General features: G+C 38.2%; 7 non-coding genes across 7 annotated transcripts; all 7 read left to right on the plus strand.

Moving 5' to 3' along the window:
• Positions 1–975: 975 nt before the first annotated feature.
• Positions 976–1,091, plus strand: LOC127410496 (U5 spliceosomal RNA). Its single transcript, XR_007892140.1, has one exon. It is a non-coding gene; the product is annotated as a U5 spliceosomal RNA (small nuclear RNA).
• Positions 1,092–4,631: 3,540 nt separating this feature from the next.
• LOC127410497 (U5 spliceosomal RNA) lies at positions 4,632–4,747 on the plus strand. The gene has a single exon (XR_007892141.1). It is a non-coding gene; the product is annotated as a U5 spliceosomal RNA (small nuclear RNA).
• Positions 4,748–8,286: 3,539 nt separating this feature from the next.
• LOC127410498 (U5 spliceosomal RNA) lies at positions 8,287–8,402 on the plus strand. The gene has a single exon (XR_007892142.1). It is a non-coding gene; the product is annotated as a U5 spliceosomal RNA (small nuclear RNA).
• A 3,539-nt stretch (positions 8,403–11,941) lies between these two features.
• LOC127410499 (U5 spliceosomal RNA) lies at positions 11,942–12,057 on the plus strand. The gene has a single exon (XR_007892143.1). It is a non-coding gene; the product is annotated as a U5 spliceosomal RNA (small nuclear RNA).
• A 3,537-nt stretch (positions 12,058–15,594) lies between these two features.
• LOC127410500 (U5 spliceosomal RNA) lies at positions 15,595–15,710 on the plus strand. The gene has a single exon (XR_007892144.1). It is a non-coding gene; the product is annotated as a U5 spliceosomal RNA (small nuclear RNA).
• A 3,538-nt stretch (positions 15,711–19,248) lies between these two features.
• On the plus strand, positions 19,249–19,364 carry LOC127410501 (U5 spliceosomal RNA). The gene has a single exon (XR_007892145.1). It is a non-coding gene; the product is annotated as a U5 spliceosomal RNA (small nuclear RNA).
• A 3,540-nt stretch (positions 19,365–22,904) lies between these two features.
• LOC127410502 (U5 spliceosomal RNA) lies at positions 22,905–23,020 on the plus strand. Its single transcript, XR_007892146.1, has one exon. It is a non-coding gene; the product is annotated as a U5 spliceosomal RNA (small nuclear RNA).
• Positions 23,021–24,081: the final 1,061 nt, after the last annotated feature.

Genomic DNA, 24,081 nt, shown 5'->3' on the forward strand with positions numbered 1-24,081 from the left:
CTAGATTTATTTCTTACTTTTTGCTTATATTCAAACATTACTAACATTACTAAGTTGGTAAATGTTTTAGAGTTTGTAGAGACTACATAGTTTAAAATACAGAGACCATTTAATTAGCATCTATAAATAGAAGAGTTTCGCATAATATATATTACTATATAATGAGACACATTTATCCCACTGCTGCCAATTGGCCATAAGGTGACGCTAGATTTATCACTGACGAAAAGGACCAATCCTGATTTCTCTGAAATGTTATTTTATTGAGTAAACGAATGAAACCGAAGCTGCGTAACAAGCTATTCATTTTATTAGTTTGTGTCGTTTTTGCTTAGAGGGCATAATAATGACGATGCTTATAGTAGAGTTGTTTAGTTACCTGTGTTTATTTGCATGAGCTGAAAGAAATGGATATTTGGGTTGCATTGTTTCTGTATACGATTCCATTTTGTGTTCTGTTTTTCTGTCTTTCCGATCCTGCAAACAGTGGTGATGAAAAACAGTAAACGAAACGTCATAGAATACTATACCATAGAAATGGAAAATGAGAGAAAACAGAAATAAGAGAGAAAGAAAGTGCCTTTGGTTGTTCCTTGCTGGGTAGTCAGCCTTCAAGGCTCCGTATGGTTAGGATTAGGGTGGGGGCGGGATTAGGGCGTCTGGTGCCTGCCAGGAACAAACTGAGGCCCCTTTGCACAATGGGCGAGAAAGAGAGAGAATCACGTGACATTGGGGGAGGGGCTCTGTTACAGTTGTGAGCTCCCATAATGCATTGCTTGCTCAACTTACTTGTACATATTATGCAGTGTTTATATATTTATATTCATCTTAAATTTAAATCCTCATTGCTCTATGTGTTTCTTGCAGTGTACTGATTTGGTTGGTGTTATTTGCCAACTGCCACTATGTAGTAACCGTCAGTGGTGTTTGTGTCTCCATTGGTCTTAAAGTGATCCTGCCCCTTTATCATTTAGTTCACTCATGTTTCACCTCATATCGCATAAATCTTTCGCCTTTTACTAAAGATTTCCGTGGGGAGGAATGCAATGAGTATATTGTAATTTTTTGATGCCCTACTTTATTGTGGGGCTGATGAACTTGTAAAGGGAAGAACTAATAAGTGAATATGTTGATAAGAATGTGTCATTATAGTTAAAGTGAGCACTTCACGTGCGTTGCAGCAGTACTTAACAACAATTAATCCTAAAGCTGGCTGGCTTCCTTTTTTTTGTGTTTTTACGTGAATTCTTTAGAATTGTTAGTTTAGGACCATTGGAGCTACATGTTGTACTGGGAATACATTCCTGAGCATTTAGTAGTAAGAACAGAGTAAGAATCTGTATTCTGTCATTTTGTTAATTTTTAGTTTTTTAATGACAGTGGGGGCTCATTCCAAGTTACAGCAGTTTTATTATTGTAATAACTTACTGTAGTACTATATGGTATTTACTGTATTTATACTGTATTTTCATTAATGGGTAATTACATTGTAAGGGCTAGGCTGAAAGAGAGTTCTGCATATTTGAAAGTATGGGAGAAACTTTGATAACTTCAAACTGCACCCTGGATTATTCCACAAGTAATGTCATGTAGACAGTGTGTCTATAAAGCCACCCAAATGCATTGATTTTTAACCAAAAGGTATTCTGGTTTATTTTAGTAATAGGTTTTATAAATCCTCAATACTGAACTGGTGAGTCTGTCAATTGATCATGGCATTGCATGTGTATAGGCTAATGCTGTCTGACCAATTGAACATTTTTTATGAAATGCAATATATATATTTATGGAAAGAAATTGTTACTTTTATTCACCAAAGTGGCATTCAACTGATCACAATATATAGTCAGGACATTAATAACGTGAAACATTACTATTGCAATTCTTCCCATAAGGCCTGCGCCCCCGAGTCTTCTCTTTACTGTTGTACATGAAACTGATGTTGAGCGGGTAGAATTCAATGAAGCTGTCAGCTGAGGACATGTGAGTCTTCAATTTCTCAAACTAGAGACTCTGATGTACTTATCCTCTTGTTTAGTTGTACATCTTGGCCTTCCACATCTCTTTCTGTCCTTGTTAGAGCCAGTTGTCCTTTGTCTTTAAAGACTTCAGTGTACACCTTTGTATGAAATCTTCATTTTTTTTAAATTTTTTTTGGCAATTTCAAGCATTGTATAGCCTTAATTCCTCAAAACAATGATTGACTGACGAGTTTCTAGAGAAAGCTGTTTCTTTTTTGCCATTTTTGACCTAATATTGACCTTAAGACATGCCAGTCTATTGCATACTGTGGCAACTCAAAAACAAACACAAAGACAACGTTAAGCTTCATTTAACGAACCAAATAGCTTTCAACTGTGTTTGATATAATGGCAAGTGATTTTTTAGTACCAAATTAGCAATTTAGCATGATTACGCAAGGATAAGGTGTTGGAGTGATGGCTGCTGGAAATGGAGTCTGTCTAGATTTGGCCAAAAATGACTTTTTTCAAATAGTGATGGTGCTGTTTTTTACACCAGTAATGTCCTGACTATACTTTGTGATCAGTTGAATGCCACTTTGGTGAATTAAAGTACCAATTTCCTTGCGAATCAGCAAAATCTGTACATTATTTCAAACTTTTGGCCGCCAGTGTATATGTATACTGTATATATTTCTTTCTCTTTTTTTAAGCTTAAATCACAATATACCTGAACTGCCATGGACTATTAGTGCAATTGTCTGGAATAGTATCTTTATTTTGAAACAAAGATGAATTCACTATGAAACAAGCAATCTGTTATCAGTGTTAACATGTACTGTAAACTGTGACTGACATTTATGACTGCTGAAATAGCTATAGGTTATTCAAAAGTTACACTCCAAAAAATTTTTTTGCTGCTTGTTCAGTTTAGTTAATTAAAATGAACTAAAGCAACACAATTCTAGAAAATTTTGTCACAACTTGATTTCATTGCGTTCTGTCTATTTAAATTTGATTTAAATCCATTTGAGTTGGGACTGTATGAACACTTTTTGTGGTGTTAATGTGGCGTTGATTAAACTGGACAGGGGATTTCCATTTCCTAGCATGCTTTTCATGGGACGCCATAAGGAGAGTAAGTGTTCAAATTAAGTGTTATTGTTTGTGTTTTTGTGCAAGATGAATAAATGTGGGGTAGTTGTTTGTGTTTAATGCTTTGTTATGTTGAGATTTAGAAGAGTTTCTGATATGTTGGAGTTTTGGGGGCTACCATTACGGTGAACAGTGGAGCTTGAGCTAACGATGAGGACAGGTAGCTGTTGCATAGTAATTTGATTGCTAACTTGTTGAGCAAATGCTGTGTTAACTAAAGCATAGTTGTTAATGTGTAGAAGGGATGTCATGTATGATTTGAATTGTGTTTTGAGTATGCAGCACGATCTCCAATTAAGGCTCTTTTTGGGGCATGTGTTGTTTTCAGAGAATCACGTTATTGATGACGAATGAAGCCTCATTTTCTGTCCAATCTCGTGCGAACTTCGCTTTACGTGTCGGAATGTTTGAATCCAGACCTTGGTGTGTGACAAGGAGCTTGTATATACAAGCGATAACACCTCATCCACGCTGAGACATTTTATAGCTTTGCATGAGAATGCACGCAATCCTGAGGTTGTAGAAAACTACCCTCTCCTCCAAGTTTGTTTATAATGTTGGCTGCGCTATCAAAATTTCACGGAATATATTTGATTAAAAAAAAAAGAAAAGAAAATAAGAAATTAGCAGCAGATCCTTCAAGTCCTGTAAGTTGCGAGGTGGAGCCACCGTGGATCTGACTTGTTGGTCCAGCACATCCCACAGACGCTCAGTCGGATTGAGATCTGAGGAATTTGGAGGCCAGGGCAACACCTTGAACTCTTCATCATGTTCCTCAAACCATTCCCGAACAATGTGTGCAGTGTGGCAGGGCACATTATCCTGCTGAAAGGGTCCACTGCCATCAGAGAATTCCATTGCCATGAAGGGGTGTCAAATTGACGTCCACATGAATGGCCGGTCCCAGGGTTTCCCAGCAGAACATTGCCCAGAGCATCACACCTCTTCCTCCGGCTTGTCGTTTTTCTACAGTGCATCCTGGTGCCATCACTTCCCCAGGTAAATGGCGCACACGTACACGGCCGTCCAAGTGATGTAAAAGAAAATGGAACTCATCGGACCAGGCAACCTTCTTACACTGCTCCAAGGTCCAGTTCTGACGCTTGTAGGAGCTTTCGACGGTGGACAGGGGTCATCATGGGCACTCTGACCATCCAATCCATATGGTTAGGATTAGGGTGGGGGCGGGATTAGGGCGTCTGGTGCCTGCCAGGAACAAACTGAGGCCCCTTTGCACAATGGGCGAGAAAGAGAGAGAATCACGTGACATTGGGGGAGGGGCTCTGTTACAGTTGTGAGCTCCCATAATGCATTGCTTGCTCAACTTACTTGTACATATTATGCAGTGTTTATATATTTATATTCATCTTAAATTTAAATCCTCATTGCTCTATGTGTTTCTTGCAGTGTACTGATTTGGTTGGTGTTATTTGCCAACTGCCACTATGTAGTAACCGTCAGTGGTGTTTGTGTCTCCATTGGTCTTAAAGTGATCCTGCCCCTTTATCATTTAGTTCACTCATGTTTCACCTCATATCGCATAAATCTTTCGCCTTTTACTAAAGATTTCCGTGGGGAGGAATGCAATGAGTATATTGTAATTTTTTGATGCCCTACTTTATTGTGGGGCTGATGAACTTGTAAAGGGAAGAACTAATAAGTGAATATATTGATAAGAATGTGTCATTATAGTTAAAGTGAGCACTTCACGTGCGTTGCAGCAGTACTTAACAACAATTAATCCTAAAGCTGGCTGGCTTCCTTTTTTTGTGTTTTTACGTGAATTCTTTGGAATTGTTAGTTTAGGACCATTGGAGCTACATGTTGTACTGGGAATACATTCCTGAGCATTTAGTAGTAAGAACAGAGTAAGAATCTGTATTCTGTCATTTTGTTAATTTTTAGTTTTTTAATGACAGTGGGGGCTCATTCCAAGTTACAGCAGTTTTATTATTGTAATAACTTACTGTAGTACTATATGGTATTTACTGTATTTATACTGTATTTTCATTAATGGGTAATTACATTGTAAGGGCTAGGCTGAAAGAGAGTTCTGCATATTTGAAAGTATGGGAGAAACTTTGATAACTTCAAACTGCACCCTGGATTATTCCACAAGTAATGTCATGTAGACAGTGTGTCTATAAAGCCACCCAAATGCATTGATTTTTAACCAAAAGGTATTCTGGTTTATTTTAGTAATAGGTTTTATAAATCCTCAATACTGAACTGGTGAGTCTGTCAATTGATCATGGCATTGCATGTGTATAGGCTAATGCTGTCTGACCAATTGAACATTTTTTATGAAATGCAATATATATATTTATGGAAAGAAATTGTTACTTTTATTCACCAAAGTGGCATTCAACTGATCACAATATATAGTCAGGACATTAATAACGTGAAACATTACTATTGCAATTCTTCCCATAAGGCCTGCGCCCCCGAGTCTTCTCTTTACTGTTGTACATGAAACTGATGTTGAGCGGGTAGAATTCAATGAAGCTGTCAGCTGAGGACATGTGAGTCTTCAATTTCTCAAACTAGAGACTCTGATGTACTTATCCTCTTGTTTAGTTGTACATCTTGGCCTTCCACATCTCTTTCTGTCCTTGTTAGAGCCAGTTGTCCTTTGTCTTTAAAGACTTCAGTGTACACCTTTGTATGAAATCTTCATTTTTTTTAAATTTTTTTTGGCAATTTCAAGCATTGTATAGCCTTAATTCCTCAAAACAATGATTGACTGACGAGTTTCTAGAGAAAGCTGTTTCTTTTTTGCCATTTTTGACCTAATATTGACCTTAAGACATGCCAGTCTATTGCATACTGTGGCAACTCAAAAACAAACACAAAGACAACGTTAAGCTTCATTTAACGAACCAAATAGCTTTCAACTGTGTTTGATATAATGGCAAGTGATTTTTTAGTACCAAATTAGCAATTTAGCATGATTACGCAAGGATAAGGTGTTGGAGTGATGGCTGCTGGAAATGGAGTCTGTCTAGATTTGGCCAAAAATGACTTTTTTCAAATAGTGATGGTGCTGTTTTTTACACCAGTAATGTCCTGACTATACTTTGTGATCAGTTGAATGCCACTTTGGTGAATTAAAGTACCAATTTCCTTGCGAATCAGCAAAATCTGTACATTATTTCAAACTTTTGGCCGCCAGTGTATATGTATACTGTATATATTTCTTTCTCTTTTTTTAAGCTTAAATCACAATATACCTGAACTGCCATGGACTATTAGTGCAATTGTCTGGAATAGTATCTTTATTTTGAAACAAAGATGAATTCACTATGAAACAAGCAATCTGTTATCAGTGTTAACATGTACTGTAAACTGTGACTGACATTTATGACTGCTGAAATAGCTATAGGTTATTCAAAAGTTACACTCCAAAAAATTTTTTTGCTGCTTGTTCAGTTTAGTTAATTAAAATGAACTAAAGCAACACAATTCTAGAAAATTTTGTCACAACTTGATTTCATTGCGTTCTGTCTATTTAAATTTGATTTAAATCCATTTGAGTTGGGACTGTATGAACACTTTTTGTGGTGTTAATGTGGCGTTGATTAAACTGGACAGGGGATTTCCATTTCCTAGCATGCTTTTCATGGGACGCCATAAGGAGAGTAAGTGTTCAAATTAAGTGTTATTGTTTGTGTTTTTGTGCAAGATGAATAAATGTGGGGTAGTTGTTTGTGTTTAATGCTTTGTTATGTTGAGATTTAGAAGAGTTTCTGATATGTTGGAGTTTTGGGGGCTACCATTACGGTGAACAGTGGAGCTTGAGCTAACGATGAGGACAGGTAGCTGTTGCATAGTAATTTGATTGCTAACTTGTTGAGCAAATGCTGTGTTAACTAAAGCATAGTTGTTAATGTGTAGAAGGGATGTCATGTATGATTTGAATTGTGTTTTGAGTATGCAGCACGATCTCCAATTAAGGCTCTTTTTGGGGCATGTGTTGTTTTCAGAGAATCACGTTATTGATGACGAATGAAGCCTCATTTTCTGTCCAATCTCGTGCGAACTTCGCTTTACGTGTCGGAATGTTTGAATCCAGACCTTGGTGTGTGACAAGGAGCTTGTATATACAAGCGATAACACCTCATCCACGCTGAGACATTTTATAGCTTTGCATGAGAATGCACGCAATCCTGAGGTTGTAGAAAACTACCCTCTCCTCCAAGTTTGTTTATAATGTTGGCTGCGCTATCAAAATTTCACGGAATATATTTGATTAAAAAAAAAAGAAAAGAAAATAAGATATTAGCAGCAGATCCTTCAAGTCCTGTAAGTTGCGAGGTGGAGCCACCGTGGATCTGACTTGTTGGTCCAGCACATCCCACAGACGCTCAGTCGGATTGAGATCTGAGGAATTTGGAGGCCAGGGCAACACCTTGAACTCTTCATCATGTTCCTCAAACCATTCCCGAACAATGTGTGCAGTGTGGCAGGGCACATTATCCTGCTGAAAGGGTCCACTGCCATCAGAGAATTCCATTGCCATGAAGGGGTGTCAAATTGACGTCCACATGAATGGCCGGTCCCAGGGTTTCCCAGCAGAACATTGCCCAGAGCATCACACCTCTTCCTCCGGCTTGTCGTTTTTCTACAGTGCATCCTGGTGCCATCACTTCCCCAGGTAAATGGCGCACACGTACACGGCCGTCCAAGTGATGTAAAAGAAAATGGAACTCATCGGACCAGGCAACCTTCTTACACTGCTCCAAGGTCCAGTTCTGACGCTTGTAGGAGCTTTCGACGGTGGACAGGGGTCATCATGGGCACTCTGACCATCCAATCCATATGGTTAGGATTAGGGTGGGGGCGGGATTAGGGCGTCTGGTGCCTGCCAGGAACAAACTGAGGCCCCTTTGCACAATGGGCGAGAAAGAGAGAGAATCACGTGACATTGGGGGAGGGGCTCTGTTACAGTTGTGAGCTCCCATAATGCATTGCTTGCTCAACTTACTTGTACATATTATGCAGTGTTTATATATTTATATTCATCTTAAATTTAAATCCTCATTGCTCTATGTGTTTCTTGCAGTGTACTGATTTGGTTGGTGTTATTTGCCAACTGCCACTATGTAGTAACCGTCAGTGGTGTTTGTGTCTCCATTGGTCTTAAAGTGATCCTGCCCCTTTATCATTTAGTTCACTCATGTTTCACCTCATATCGCATAAATCTTTCGCCTTTTACTAAAGATTTCCGTGGGGAGGAATGCAATGAGTATATTGTAATTTTTTGATGCCCTACTTTATTGTGGGGCTGATGAACTTGTAAAGGGAAGAACTAATAAGTGAATATGTTGATAAGAATGTGTCATTATAGTTAAAGTGAGCACTTCACGTGCGTTGCAGCAGTACTTAACAACAATTAATCCTAAAGCTGGCTGGCTTCCTTTTTTTTGTGTTTTTACGTGAATTCTTTAGAATTGTTAGTTTAGGACCATTGGAGCTACATGTTGTACTGGGAATACATTCCTGAGCATTTAGTAGTAAGAACAGAGTAAGAATCTGTATTCTGTCATTTTGTTAATTTTTAGTTTTTTAATGACAGTGGGGGCTCATTCCAAGTTACAGCAGTTTTATTATTGTAATAACTTACTGTAGTACTATATGGTATTTACTGTATTTATACTGTATTTTCATTAATGGGTAATTACATTGTAAGGGCTAGGCTGAAAGAGAGTTCTGCATATTTGAAAGTATGGGAGAAACTTTGATAACTTCAAACTGCACCCTGGATTATTCCACAAGTAATGTCATGTAGACAGTGTGTCTATAAAGCCACCCAAATGCATTGATTTTTAACCAAAAGGTATTCTGGTTTATTTTAGTAATAGGTTTTATAAATCCTCAATACTGAACTGGTGAGTCTGTCAATTGATCATGGCATTGCATGTGTATAGGCTAATGCTGTCTGACCAATTGAACATTTTTTATGAAATGCAATATATATATTTATGGAAAGAAATTGTTACTTTTATTCACCAAAGTGGCATTCAACTGATCACAATATATAGTCAGGACATTAATAACGTGAAACATTACTATTGCAATTCTTCCCATAAGGCCTGCGCCCCCGAGTCTTCTCTTTACTGTTGTACATGAAACTGATGTTGAGCGGGTAGAATTCAATGAAGCTGTCAGCTGAGGACATGTGAGTCTTCAATTTCTCAAACTAGAGACTCTGATGTACTTATCCTCTTGTTTAGTTGTACATCTTGGCCTTCCACATCTCTTTCTGTCCTTGTTAGAGCCAGTTGTCCTTTGTCTTTAAAGACTTCAGTGTACAACTTTGTATGAAATCTTCATTTTTTGAAAAATTTTTTTGGCAATTTCAAGCATTGTATAGCCTTAATTCCTCAAAACAATGATTGACTGACGAGTTTCTAGAGAAAGCTGTTTCTTTTTTGCCATTTTTGACCTAATATTGACCTTAAGACATGCCAGTCTATTGCATACTGTGGCAACTCAAAAACAAACACAAAGACAACGTTAAGCTTCATTTAACGAACCAAATAGCTTTCAACTGTGTTTGATATAATGGCAAGTGATTTTTTAGTACCAAATTAGCAATTTAGCATGATTACGCAAGGATAAGGTGTTGGAGTGATGGCTGCTGGAAATGGAGTCTGTCTAGATTTGGCCAAAAATGACTTTTTCAAATAGTGATGGTGCTGTTTTTTACACCAGTAATGTCCTGACTATACTTTGTGATCAGTTGAATGCCACTTTGGTGAATTAAAGTACCAATTTCCTTGCGAATCAGCAAAATCTGTACATTATTTCAAACTTTTGGCCGCCAGTGTATATGTATACTGTATATATTTCTTTCTCTTTTTTTAAGCTTAAATCACAATATACCTGAACTGCCATGGACTATTAGTGCAATTGTCTGGAATAGTATCTTTATTTTGAAACAAAGATGAATTCACTATGAAACAAGCAATCTGTTATCAGTGTTAACATGTACTGTAAACTGTGACTGACATTTATGACTGCTGAAATAGCTATAGGTTATTCAAAAGTTACACTCCAAAAAATTTTTTTGCTGCTTGTTCAGTTTAGTTAATTAAAATGAACTAAAGCAACACAATTCTAGAAAATTTTGTCACAACTTGATTTCATTGCGTTCTGTCTATTTAAATTTGATTTAAATCCATTTGAGTTGGGACTGTATGAACACTTTTTGTGGTGTTAATGTGGCGTTGATTAAACTGGACAGGGGATTTCCATTTCCTAGCATGCTTTTCATGGGACGCCATAAGGAGAGTAAGTGTTCAAATTAAGTGTTATTGTTTGTGTTTTTGTGCAAGATGAATAAATGTGGGGTAGTTGTTTGTGTTTAATGCTTTGTTATGTTGAGATTTAGAAGAGTTTCTGATATGTTGGAGTTTTGGGGGCTACCATTACGGTGAACAGTGGAGCTTGAGCTAACGATGAGGACAGGTAGCTGTTGCATAGTAATTTGATTGCTAACTTGTTGAGCAAATGCTGTGTTAACTAAAGCATAGTTGTTAATGTGTAGAAGGGATGTCATGTATGATTTGAATTGTGTTTTGAGTATGCAGCACGATCTCCAATTAAGGCTCTTTTTGGGGCATGTGTTGTTTTCAGAGAATCACGTTATTGATGACGAATGAAGCCTCATTTTCTGTCCAATCTCGTGCGAACTTCGCTTTACGTGTCGGAATGTTTGAATCCAGACCTTGGTGTGTGACAAGGAGCTTGTATATACAAGCGATAACACCTCATCCACGCTGAGACATTTTATAGCTTTGCATGAGAATGCACGCAATCCTGAGGTTGTAGAAAACTACCCTCTCCTCCAAGTTTGTTTATAATGTTGGCTGCGCTATCAAAATTTCACGGAATATATTTGATTAAAAAAAAAAGAAAAGAAAATAAGATATTAGCAGCAGATCCTTCAAGTCCTGTAAGTTGCGAGGTGGAGCCACCGTGGATCTGACTTGTTGGTCCAGCACATCCCACAGACGCTCAGTCGGATTGAGATCTGAGGAATTTGGAGGCCAGGGCAACACCTTGAACTCTTCATCATGTTCCTCAAACCATTCCCGAACAATGTGTGCAGTGTGGCAGGGCACATTATCCTGCTGAAAGGGTCCACTGCCATCAGAGAATTCCATTGCCATGAAGGGGTGTCAAATTGACGTCCACATGAATGGCCGGTCCCAGGGTTTCCCAGCAGAACATTGCCCAGAGCATCACACCTCTTCCTCCGGCTTGTCGTTTTTCTACAGTGCATCCTGGTGCCATCACTTCCCCAGGTAAATGGCGCACACGTACACGGCCGTCCAAGTGATGTAAAAGAAAATGGAACTCATCGGACCAGGCAACCTTCTTACACTGCTCCAAGGTCCAGTTCTGACGCTTGTAGGAGCTTTCGACGGTGGACAGGGGTCATCATGGGCACTCTGACCATCCAATCCATATGGTTAGGATTAGGGTGGGGGCGGGATTAGGGCGTCTGGTGCCTGCCAGGAACAAACTGAGGCCCCTTTGCACAATGGGCGAGAAAGAGAGAGAATCACGTGACATTGGGGGAGGGGCTCTGTTACAGTTGTGAGCTCCCATAATGCATTGCTTGCTCAACTTACTTGTACATATTATGCAGTGTTTATATATTTATAGTCATCTTAAATTTAAATCCTCATTGCTCTATGTGTTTCTTGCAGTGTACTGATTTGGTTGGTGTTATTTGCCAACTGCCACTATGTAGTAACCGTCAGTGGTGTTTGTGTCTCCATTGGTCTTAAAGTGATCCTGCCCCTTTATCATTTAGTTCACTCATGTTTCACCTCATATCGCATAAATCTTTCGCCTTTTACTAAAGATTTCCGTGGGGAGGAATGCAATGAGTATATTGTAATTTTTTGATGCCCTACTTTATTGTGGGGCTGATGAACTTGTAAAGGGAAGAACTAATAAGTGAATATATTGATAAGAATGTGTTATTATAGTTAAAATGAGCACTTCACGTGCGTTGCAGCAGTACTTAACAATTAATCCTAAAGCTGGCTGGCTTCCTTTTTTTTGTGTTTTTACGTGAATTCTTTAGAATTGTTAGTTTAGGACCATTGGAGCTACATGTTGTACTGGGAATACATTCCTGAGCATTTAGTAGTAAGAACAGAGTAAGAATCTGTATTCTGTCATTTTGTTAATTTTTAGTTTTTTAATGACAGTGGGGGCTCATTCCAAGTTACAGCAGTTTTATTATTGTAATAACTTACTGTAGTACTATATGGTATTTACTGTATTTATACTGTATTTTCATTAATGGGTAATTACATTGTAAGGGCTAGGCTGAAAGAGAGTTCTGCATATTTGAAAGTATGGGAGAAACTTTGATAACTTCAAACTGCACCCTGGATTATTCCACAAGTAATGTCATGTAGACAGTGTGTCTATAAAGCCACCCAAATGCATTGATTTTTAACCAAAAGGTATTCTGGTTTATTTTAGTAATAGGTTTTATAAATCCTCAATACTGAACTGGTGAGTCTGTCAATTGATCATGGCATTGCATGTGTATAGGCTAATGCTGTCTGACCAATTGAACATTTTTTATGAAATGCAATATATATATTTATGGAAAGAAATTGTTACTTTTATTCACCAAAGTGGCATTCAACTGATCACAATATATAGTCAGGACATTAATAACGTGAAACATTACTATTGCAATTCTTCCCATAAGGCCTGCGCCCCCGAGTCTTCTCTTTACTGTTGTACATGAAACTGATGTTGAGCGGGTAGAATTCAATGAAGCTGTCAGCTGAGGACATGTGAGTCTTCAATTTCTCAAACTAGAGACTCTGATGTACTTATCCTCTTGTTTAGTTGTACATCTTGGCCTTCCACATCTCTTTCTGTCCTTGTTAGAGCCAGTTGTCCTTTGTCTTTAAAGACTTCAGTGTACACCTTTGTATGAAATCTTCATTTTTTTTAAATTTTTTTTGGCAATTTCAAGCATTGTATAGCCTTAATTCCTCAAAACAATGATTGACTGACGAGTTTCTAGAGAAAGCTGTTTCTTTTTTGCCATTTTTGACCTAATATTGACCTTAAGACATGCCAGTCTATTGCATACTGTGGCAACTCAAAAACAAACACAAAGACAACGTTAAGCTTCATTTAACGAACCAAATAGCTTTCAACTGTGTTTGATATAATGGCAAGTGATTTTTTAGTACCAAATTAGCAATTTAGCATGATTACGCAAGGATAAGGTGTTGGAGTGATGGCTGCTGGAAATGGAGTCTGTCTAGATTTGGCCAAAAATGACTTTTTTCAAATAGTGATGGTGCTGTTTTTTACACCAGTAATGTCCTGACTATACTTTGTGATCAGTTGAATGCCACTTTGGTGAATTAAAGTACCAATTTCCTTGCGAATCAGCAAAATCTGTACATTATTTCAAACTTTTGGCCGCCAGTGTATATGTATACTGTATATATTTCTTTCTCTTTTTTTAAGCTTAAATCACAATATACCTGAACTGCCATGGACTATTAGTGCAATTGTCTGGAATAGTATCTTTATTTTGAAACAAAGATGAATTCACTATGAAACAAGCAATCTGTTATCAGTGTTAACATGTACTGTAAACTGTGACTGACATTTATGACTGCTGAAATAGCTATAGGTTATTCAAAAGTTACACTCCAAAAAATTTTTTTGCTGCTTGTTCAGTTTAGTTAATTAAAATGAACTAAAGCAACACAATTCTAGAAAATTTTGTCACAACTTGATTTCATTGCGTTCTGTCTATTTAAATTTGATTTAAATCCATTTGAGTTGGGACTGTATGAACACTTTTTGTGGTGTTAATGTGGCGTTGATTAAACTGGACAGGGGATTTCCATTTCCTAGCATGCTTTTCATGGGACGCCATAAGGAGAGTAAGTGTTCAAATTAAGTGTTATTGTTTGTGTTTTTGTGCAAGATGAATAAATGTGGGGTAGTTGTTTGTGTTTAATGCTTTGTTATGTTGAGATTTAGAAGAGTTTCTGATATGTTGGAGTTTTGGGGGCTACCATTACGGTGAACAGTGGAGCTTGAGCTAACGATGAGGACAGGTAGCTGTTGCATAGTAATTTGATTGCTAACTTGTTGAGCAAATGCTGTGTTAACTAAAGCATAGTTGTTAATGTGTAGAAGGGATGTCATGTATGATTTGAATTGTGTTTTGAGTATGCAGCACGATCTCCAATTAAGGCTCTTTTTGGGGCATGTGTTGTTTTCAGAGAATCACGTTATTGATGACGAATGAAGCCTCATTTTCTGTCCAATCTCGTGCGAACTTCGCTTTACGTGTCGGAATGTTTGAATCCAGACCTTGGTGTGTGACAAGGAGCTTGTATATACAAGCGATAACACCTCATCCACGCTGAGACATTTTATAGCTTTGCATGAGAATGCACGCAATCCTGAGGTTGTAGAAAACTACCCTCTCCTCCAAGTTTGTTTATAATGTTGGCTGCGCTATCAAAATTTCACGGAATATATTTGATTAAAAAAAAAAGAAAAGAAAATAAGAAATTAGCAGCAGATCCTTCAAGTCCTGTAAGTTGCGAGGTGGAGCCACCGTGGATCTGACTTGTTGGTCCAGCACATCCCACAGACGCTCAGTCGGATTGAGATCTGAGGAATTTGGAGGCCAGGGCAACACCTTGAACTCTTCATCATGTTCCTCAAACCATTCCCGAACAATGTGTGCAGTGTGGCAGGGCACATTATCCTGCTGAAAGGGTCCACTGCCATCAGAGAATTCCATTGCCATGAAGGGGTGTCAAATTGACGTCCACATGAATGGCCGGTCCCAGGGTTTCCCAGCAGAACATTGCCCAGAGCATCACACCTCTTCCTCCGGCTTGTCGTTTTTCTACAGTGCATCCTGGTGCCATCACTTCCCCAGGTAAATGGCGCACACGTACACGGCCGTCCAAGTGATGTAAAAGAAAATGGAACTCATCGGACCAGGCAACCTTCTTACACTGCTCCAAGGTCCAGTTCTGACGCTTGTAGGAGCTTTCGACGGTGGACAGGGGTCATCATGGGCACTCTGACCATCCAATCCATATGGTTAGGATTAGGGTGGGGGCGGGATTAGGGCGTCTGGTGCCTGCCAGGAACAAACTGAGGCCCCTTTGCACAATGGGCGAGAAAGAGAGAGAATCACGTGACATTGGGGGAGGGGCTCTGTTACAGTTGTGAGCTCCCATAATGCATTGCTTGCTCAACTTACTTGTACATATTATGCAGTGTTTATATATTTATATTCATCTTAAATTTAAATCCTCATTGCTCTATGTGTTTCTTGCAGTGTACTGATTTGGTTGGTGTTATTTGCCAACTGCCACTATGTAGTAACCGTCAGTGGTGTTTGTGTCTCCATTGGTCTTAAAGTGATCCTGCCCCTTTATCATTTAGTTCACTCATGTTTCACCTCATATCGCATAAATCTTTCGCCTTTTACTAAAGATTTCCGTGGGGAGGAATGCAATGAGTATATTGTAATTTTTTGATGCCCTACTTTATTGTGGGGCTGATGAACTTGTAAAGGGAAGAACTAATAAGTGAATATGTTGATAAGAATGTGTCATTATAGTTAAAGTGAGCACTTCACGTGCGTTGCAGCAGTACTTAACAACAATTAATCCTAAAGCTGGCTGGCTTCCTTTTTTTTGTGTTTTTACGTGAATTCTTTAGAATTGTTAGTTTAGGACCATTGGAGCTACATGTTGTACTGGGAATACATTCCTGAGCATTTAGTAGTAAGAACAGAGTAAGAATCTGTATTCTGTCATTTTGTTAATTTTTAGTTTTTTAATGACAGTGGGGGCTCATTCCAAGTTACAGCAGTTTTATTATTGTAATAACTTACTATAGTACTATATGGTATTTACTGTATTTATACTGTATTTTCATTAATGGGTAATTACATTGTAAGGGCTAGGCTGAAAGAGAGTTCTGCATATTTGAAAGTATGGGAGAAACTTTGATAACTTCAAACTGCACCCTGGATTATTCCACAAGTAATGTCATGTAGACAGTGTGTCTATAAAGCCACCCAAATGCATTGATTTTTAACCAAAAGGTATTCTGGTTTATTTTAGTAATAGGTTTTATAAATCCTCAATACTGAACTGGTGAGTCTGTCAATTGATCATGGCATTGCATGTGTATAGGCTAATGCTGTCTGACCAATTGAACATTTTTTATGAAATGCAATATATATATTTATGGAAAGAAATTGTTACTTTTATTCACCAAAGTGGCATTCAACTGATCACAATATATAGTCAGGACATTAATAACGTGAAACATTACTATTGCAATTCTTCCCATAAGGCCTGCGCCCCGAGTCTTCTCTTTACTGTTGTACATGAAACTGATGTTGAGCGGGTAGAATTCAATGAAGCTGTCAGCTGAGGACATGTGAGTCTTCAATTTCTCAAACTAGAGACTCTGATGTACTTATCCTCTTGTTTAGTTGTACATCTTGGCCTTCCACATCTCTTTCTGTCCTTGTTAGAGCCAGTTGTCCTTTGTCTTTAAAGACTTCAGTGTACACCTTTGTATGAAATCTTCATTTTTTTTTTAAATTTTTTGGCAGTTTCAAGCATTGTATAGCCTTAATTCCTCAAAACAATGATTGACTGACGAGTTTCTAGAGAAAGCTGTTTCTTTTTTGCCATTTTTGACCTAATATTGACCTTAAGACATGCCAGTCTATTGCATACTGTGGCAACTCAAAAACAAACACAAAGACAACGTTAAGCTTCATTTAACGAACCAAATAGCTTTCAACTGTGTTTGATATAATGGCAAGTGATTTTTTAGTACCAAATTAGCAATTTAGCATGATTACGCAAGGATAAGGTGTTGGAGTGATGGCTGCTGGAAATGGAGTCTGTCTAGATTTGGCCAAAAATGACTTTTTTCAAATAGTGATGGTGCTGTTTTTTACACCAGTAATGTCCTGACAATACTTTGTGATCAGTTGAATGCCACTTTGGTGAATTAAAGTACCAATTTCCTTGCGAATCAGCAAAATCTGTACATTATTTCAAACTTTTGGCCGCCAGTGTATATGTATACTGTATATATTTCTTTCTCTTTTTTAAGCTTAAATCACAATATACCTGAACTGCCATGGACTATTAGTGCAATTGTCTGGAATAGTATCTTTATTTTGAAACAAAGATGAATTCACTATGAAACAAGCAATCTGTTATCAGTGTTAACATGTACTGTAAACTGTGACTGACATTTATGACTGCTGAAATAGCTATAGGTTATTCAAAAGTTACACTCCAAAAAATTTTTTTGCTGCTTGTTCAGTTTAGTTAATTAAAATGAACTAAAGCAACACAATTCTAGAAAATTTTGTCACAACTTGATTTCATTGCGTTCTGTCTATTTAAATTTGATTTAAATCCATTTGAGTTGGGACTGTATGAACACTTTTTGTGGTGTTAATGTGGCGTTGATTAAACTGGACAGGGGATTTCCATTTCCTAGCATGCTTTTCATGGGACGCCATAAGGAGAGTAAGTGTTCAAATTAAGTGTTATTGTTTGTGTTTTTGTGCAAGATGAATAAATGTGGGGTAGTTGTTTGTGTTTAATGCTTTGTTATGTTGAGATTTAGAAGAGTTTCTGATATGTTGGAGTTTTGGGGGCTACCATTACGGTGAACAGTGGAGCTTGAGCTAACGATGAGGACAGGTAGCTGTTGCATAGTAATTTGATTGCTAACTTGTTGAGCAAATGCTGTGTTAACTAAAGCATAGTTGTTAATGTGTAGAAGGGATGTCATGTATGATTTGAATTGTGTTTTGAGTATGCAGCACGATCTCCAATTAAGGCTCTTTTTGGGGCATGTGTTGTTTTCAGAGAATCACGTTATTGATGACGAATGAAGCCTCATTTTCTGTCCAATCTCGTGCGAACTTCGCTTTACGTGTCGGAATGTTTGAATCCAGACCTTGGTGTGTGACAAGGAGCTTGTATATACAAGCGATAACACCTCATCCACGCTGAGACATTTTATAGCTTTGCATGAGAATGCACGCAATCCTGAGGTTGTAGAAAACTACCCTCTCCTCCAAGTTTGTTTATAATGTTGGCTGCGCTATCAAAATTTCACGGAATATATTTGATTAAAAAAAAAAGAAAAGAAAATAAGAAATTAGCAGCAGATCCTTCAAGTCCTGTAAGTTGCGAGGTGGAGCCACCGTGGATCTGACTTGTTGGTCCAGCACATCCCACAGACGCTCAGTCGGATTGAGATCTGAGGAATTTGGAGGCCAGGGCAACACCTTGAACTCTTCATCATGTTCCTCAAACCATTCCCGAACAATGTGTGCAGTGTGGCAGGGCACATTATCCTGCTGAAAGGGTCCACTGCCATCAGAGAATTCCATTGCCATGAAGGGGTGTCAAATTGACGTCCACATGAATGGCCGGTCCCAGGGTTTCCCAGCAGAACATTGCCCAGAGCATCACACCTCTTCCTCCGGCTTGTCGTTTTTCTACAGTGCATCCTGGTGCCATCACTTCCCCAGGTAAATGGCGCACACGTACACGGCCGTCCAAGTGATGTAAAAGAAAATGGAACTCATCGGACCAGGCAACCTTCTTACACTGCTCCAAGGTCCAGTTCTGACGCTTGTAGGAGCTTTCGACGGTGGACAGGGGTCATCATGGGCACTCTGACCATCCAATCCATATGGTTAGGATTAGGGTGGGGGCGGGATTAGGGCGTCTGGTGCCTGCCAGGAACAAACTGAGGCCCCTTTGCACAATGGGCGAGAAAGAGAGAGAATCACGTGACATTGGGGGAGGGGCTCTGTTACAGTTGTGAGCTCCCATAATGCATTGCTTGCTCAACTTACTTGTACATATTATGCAGTGTTTATATATTTATATTCATCTTAAATTTAAATCCTCATTGCTCTATGTGTTTCTTGCAGTGTACTGATTTGGTTGGTGTTATTTGCCAACTGCCACTATGTAGTAACCGTCAGTGGTGTTTGTGTCTCCATTGGTCTTAAAGTGATCCTGCCCCTTTATCATTTAGTTCACTCATGTTTCACCTCATATCGCATAAATCTTTCGCCTTTTACTAAAGATTTCCGTGGGGAGGAATGCAATGAGTATATTGTAATTTTTTGATGCCCTACTTTATTGTGGGGCTGATGAACTTGTAAAGGGAAGAACTAATAAGTGAATATGTTGATAAGAATGTGTCATTATAGTTAAAGTGAGCACTTCACGTGCGTTGCAGCAGTACTTAACAACAATTAATCCTAAAGCTGGCTGGCTTCCTTTTTTTTGTGTTTTTACGTGAATTCTTTAGAATTGTTAGTTTAGGACCATTGGAGCTACATGTTGTACTGGGAATACATTCCTGAGCATTTAGTAGTAAGAACAGAGTAAGAATCTGTATTCTGTCATTTTGTTAATTTTTAGTTTTTTAATGACAGTGGGGGCTCATTCCAAGTTACAGCAGTTTTATTATTGTAATAACTTACTATAGTACTATATGGTATTTACTGTATTTATACTGTATTTTCATTAATGGGTAATTACATTGTAAGGGCTAGGCTGAAAGAGAGTTCTGCATATTTGAAAGTATGGGAGAAACTTTGATAACTTCAAACTGCACCCTGGATTATTCCACAAGTAATGTCATGTAGACAGTGTGTCTATAAAGCCACCCAAATGCATTGATTTTTAACCAAAAGGTATTCTGGTTTATTTTAGTAATAGGTTTTATAAATCCTCAATACTGAACTGGTGAGTCTGTCAATTGATCATGGCATTGCATGTGTATAGGCTAATGCTGTCTGACCAATTGAACATTTTTTATGAAATGCAATATATATATTTATGGAAAGAAATTGTTACTTTTATTCACCAAAGTGGCATTCAACTGATCACAATATATAGTCAGGACATTAATAACGTGAAACATTACTATTGCAATTCTTCCCATAAGGCCTGCGCCCCCGAGTCTTCTCTTTACTGTTGTACATGAAACTGATGTTGAGCGGGTAGAATTCAATGAAGCTGTCAGCTGAGGACATGTGAGTCTTCAATTTCTCAAACTAGAGACTCTGATGTACTTATCCTCTTGTTTAGTTGTACATCTTGGCCTTCCACATCTCTTTCTGTCCTTGTTAGAGCCAGTTGTCCTTTGTCTTTAAAGACTTCAGTGTACACCTTTGTATGAAATCTTCATTTTTTTTTTAAATTTTTTGGCAGTTTCAAGCATTGTATAGCCTTAATTCCTCAAAACAATGATTGACTGACGAGTTTCTAGAGAAAGCTGTTTCTTTTTTGCCATTTTTGACCTAATATTGACCTTAAGACATGCCAGTCTATTGCATACTGTGGCAACTCAAAAACAAACACAAAGACAACGTTAAGCTTCATTTAACGAACCAAATAGCTTTCAACTGTGTTTGATATAATGGCAAGTGATTTTTTAGTACCAAATTAGCAATTTAGCATGATTACGCAAGGATAAGGTGTTGGAGTGATGGCTGCTGGAAATGGAGTCTGTCTAGATTTGGCCAAAAATGACTTTTTTCAAATAGTGATGGTGCTGTTTTTTACACCAGTAATGTCCTGACAATACTTTGTGATCAGTTGAATGCCACTTTGGTGAATTAAAGTACCAATTTCCTTGCGAATCAGCAAAATCTGTACATTATTTCAAACTTTTGGCCGCCAGTGTATATGTATACTGTATATATTTCTTTCTCTTTTTTTAAGCTTAAATCACAATATACCTGAACTGCCATGGACTATTAGTGCAATTGTCTGGAATAGTATCTTTATTTTGAAACAAAGATGAATTCACTATGAAACAAGCAATCTGTTATCAGTGTTAACATGTACTGTAAACTGTGACTGACATTTATGACTGCTGAAATAGCTATAGGTTATTCAAAAGTTACACTCCAAAAAATTTTTTTGCTGCTTGTTCAGTTTAGTTAATTAAAATGAACTAAAGCAACACAATTCTAGAAAATTTTGTCACAACTTGATTTCATTGCGTTCTGTCTATTTAAATTTGATTTAAATCCATTTGAGTTGGGACTGTATGAACACTTTTTGTGGTGTTAATGTGGCGTTGATTAAACTGGACAGGGGATTTCCATTTCCTAGCATGCTTTTCATGGGACGCCATAAGGAGAGTAAGTGTTCAAATTAAGTGTTATTGTTTGTGTTTTTGTGCAAGATGAATAAATGTGGGGTAGTTGTTTGTGTTTAATGCTTTGTTATGTTGAGATTTAGAAGAGTTTCTGATATGTTGGAGTTTTGGGGGCTACCATTACGGTGAACAGTGGAGCTTGAGCTAACGATGAGGACAGGTAGCTGTTGCATAGTAATTTGATTGCTAACTTGTTGAGCAAATGCTGTGTTAACTAAAGCATAGTTGTTAATGTGTAGAAGGGATGTCATGTATGATTTGAATTGTGTTTTGAGTATGCAGCACGATCTCCAATTAAGGCTCTTTTTGGGGCATGTGTTGTTTTCAGAGAATCACGTTATTGATGACGAATGAAGCCTCATTTTCTGTCCAATCTCGTGCGAACTTCGCTTTACGTGTCGGAATGTTTGAATCCAGACCTTGGTGTGTGACAAGGAGCTTGTATATACAAGCGATAACACCTCATCCACGCTGAGACATTTTATAGCTTTGCATGAGAATGCACGCAATCCTGAGGTTGTAGAAAACTACCCTCTCCTCCAAGTTTGTTTATAATGTTGGCTGCGCTATCAAAATTTCACGGAATATATTTGATTAAAAAAAAAAGAAAAGAAAATAAGAAATTAGCAGCAGATCCTTCAAGTCCTGTAAGTTGCGAGGTGGAGCCACCGTGGATCTGACTTGTTGGTCCAGCACATCCCACAGACGCTCAGTCGGATTGAGATCTGAGGAATTTGGAGGCCAGGGCAACACCTTGAACTCTTCATCATGTTCCTCAAACCATTCCCGAACAATGTGTGCAGTGTGGCAGGGCACATTATCCTGCTGAAAGGGTCCACTGCCATCAGAGAATTCCATTGCCATGAAGGGGTGTCAAATTGACGTCCACATGAATGGCCGGTCCCAGGGTTTCCCAGCAGAACATTGCCCAGAGCATCACACCTCTTCCTCCGGCTTGTCGTTTTTCTACAGTGCATCCTGGTGCCATCACTTCCCCAGGTAAATGGCGCACACGTACACGGCCGTCCAAGTGATGTAAAAGAAAATGGAACTCATCGGACCAGGCAACCTTCTTACACTGCTCCAAGGTCCAGTTCTGACGCTTGTAGGAGCTTTCGACGGTGGACAGGGGTCATCATGGGCACTCTGACCATCCAATCCATATGGTTAGGATTAGGGTGGGGGCGGGATTAGGGCGTCTGGTGCCTGCCAGGAACAAACTGAGGCCCCTTTGCACAATGGGCGAGAAAGAGAGAGAATCACGTGACATTGGGGGAGGGGCTCTGTTACAGTTGTGAGCTCCCATAATGCATTGCTTGCTCAACTTACTTGTACATATTATGCAGTGTTTATATATTTATATTCATCTTAAATTTAAATCCTCATTGCTCTATGTGTTTCTTGCAGTGTACTGATTTGGTTGGTGTTATTTGCCAACTGCCACTATGTAGTAACCGTCAGTGGTGTTTGTGTCTCCATTGGTCTTAAAGTGATCCTGCCCCTTTATCATTTAGTTCACTCATGTTTCACCTCATATCGCATAAATCTTTCGCCTTTTACTAAAGATTTCCGTGGGGAGGAATGCAATGAGTATATTGTAATTTTTTGATGCCCTACTTTATTGTGGGGCTGATGAACTTGTAAAGGGAAGAACTAATAAGTGAATATATTGATAAGAATGTGTCATTATAGTTAAAGTGAGCACTTCACGTGCGTTGCAGCAGTACTTAACAACAATTAATCCTAAAGCTGGCTGGCTTCCTTTTTTTGTGTTTTTACGTGAATTCTTTAGATTTGTTAGTTTAGGACCATTGGAGCTACATGTTGTACTGGGAATACATTCCTGAGCATTTAGTAGTAAGAACAGAGTAAGAATCTGTATTCTGTCATTTTGTTAATTTTTAGTTTTTTAATGACAGTGGGGGCTCATTCCAAGTTACAGCAGTTTTATTATTGTAATAACTTACTATAGTACTATATGGTATTTACTGTATTTATACTGTATTTTCATTAATGGGTAATTACATTGTAAGGGCTAGGCTGAAAGAGAGTTCTGCATATTTGAAAGTATGGGAGAAACTTTGATAACTTCAAACTGCACCCTGGATTATTCCACAAGTAATGTCATGTAGACAGTGTGTCTATAAAGCCACCCAAATGCATTGATTTTTAACCAAAAGGTATTCTGGTTTATTTTAGTAATAGGTTTTATAAATCCTCAATACTGAACTGGTGAGTCTGTCAATTGATCATGGCATTGCATGTGTATAGGCTAATGCTGTCTGACCAATTGAACATTTTTTATGAAATGCAATATATATATTTATGGAAAGAAATTGTTACTTTTATTCACCAAAGTGGCATTCAACTGATCACAATATATAGTCAGGACATTAATAACGTGAAACATTACTATTGCAATTCTTCCCATAAGGCCTGCGCCCCCGAGTCTTCTCTTTACTGTTGTACATGAAACTGATGTTGAGCGGGTAGAATTCAATGAAGCTGTCAGCTGAGGACATGTGAGTCTTCAATTTCTCAAACTAGAGACTCTGATGTACTTATCCTCTTGTTTAGTTGTACATCTTGGCCTTCCACATCTCTTTCTGTCCTTGTTAGAGCCAGTTGTCCTTTGTCTTTAAAGACTTCAGTGTACACCTTTGTATGAAATCTTCATTTTTTTTAAAATTTT

The sequence above is a fragment of the Myxocyprinus asiaticus genome, chromosome 19 (genome assembly GCF_019703515.2).
Source record: "Myxocyprinus asiaticus isolate MX2 ecotype Aquarium Trade chromosome 19, UBuf_Myxa_2, whole genome shotgun sequence".
Taxonomy (NCBI): domain Eukaryota; kingdom Metazoa; phylum Chordata; class Actinopteri; order Cypriniformes; family Catostomidae; genus Myxocyprinus; species Myxocyprinus asiaticus.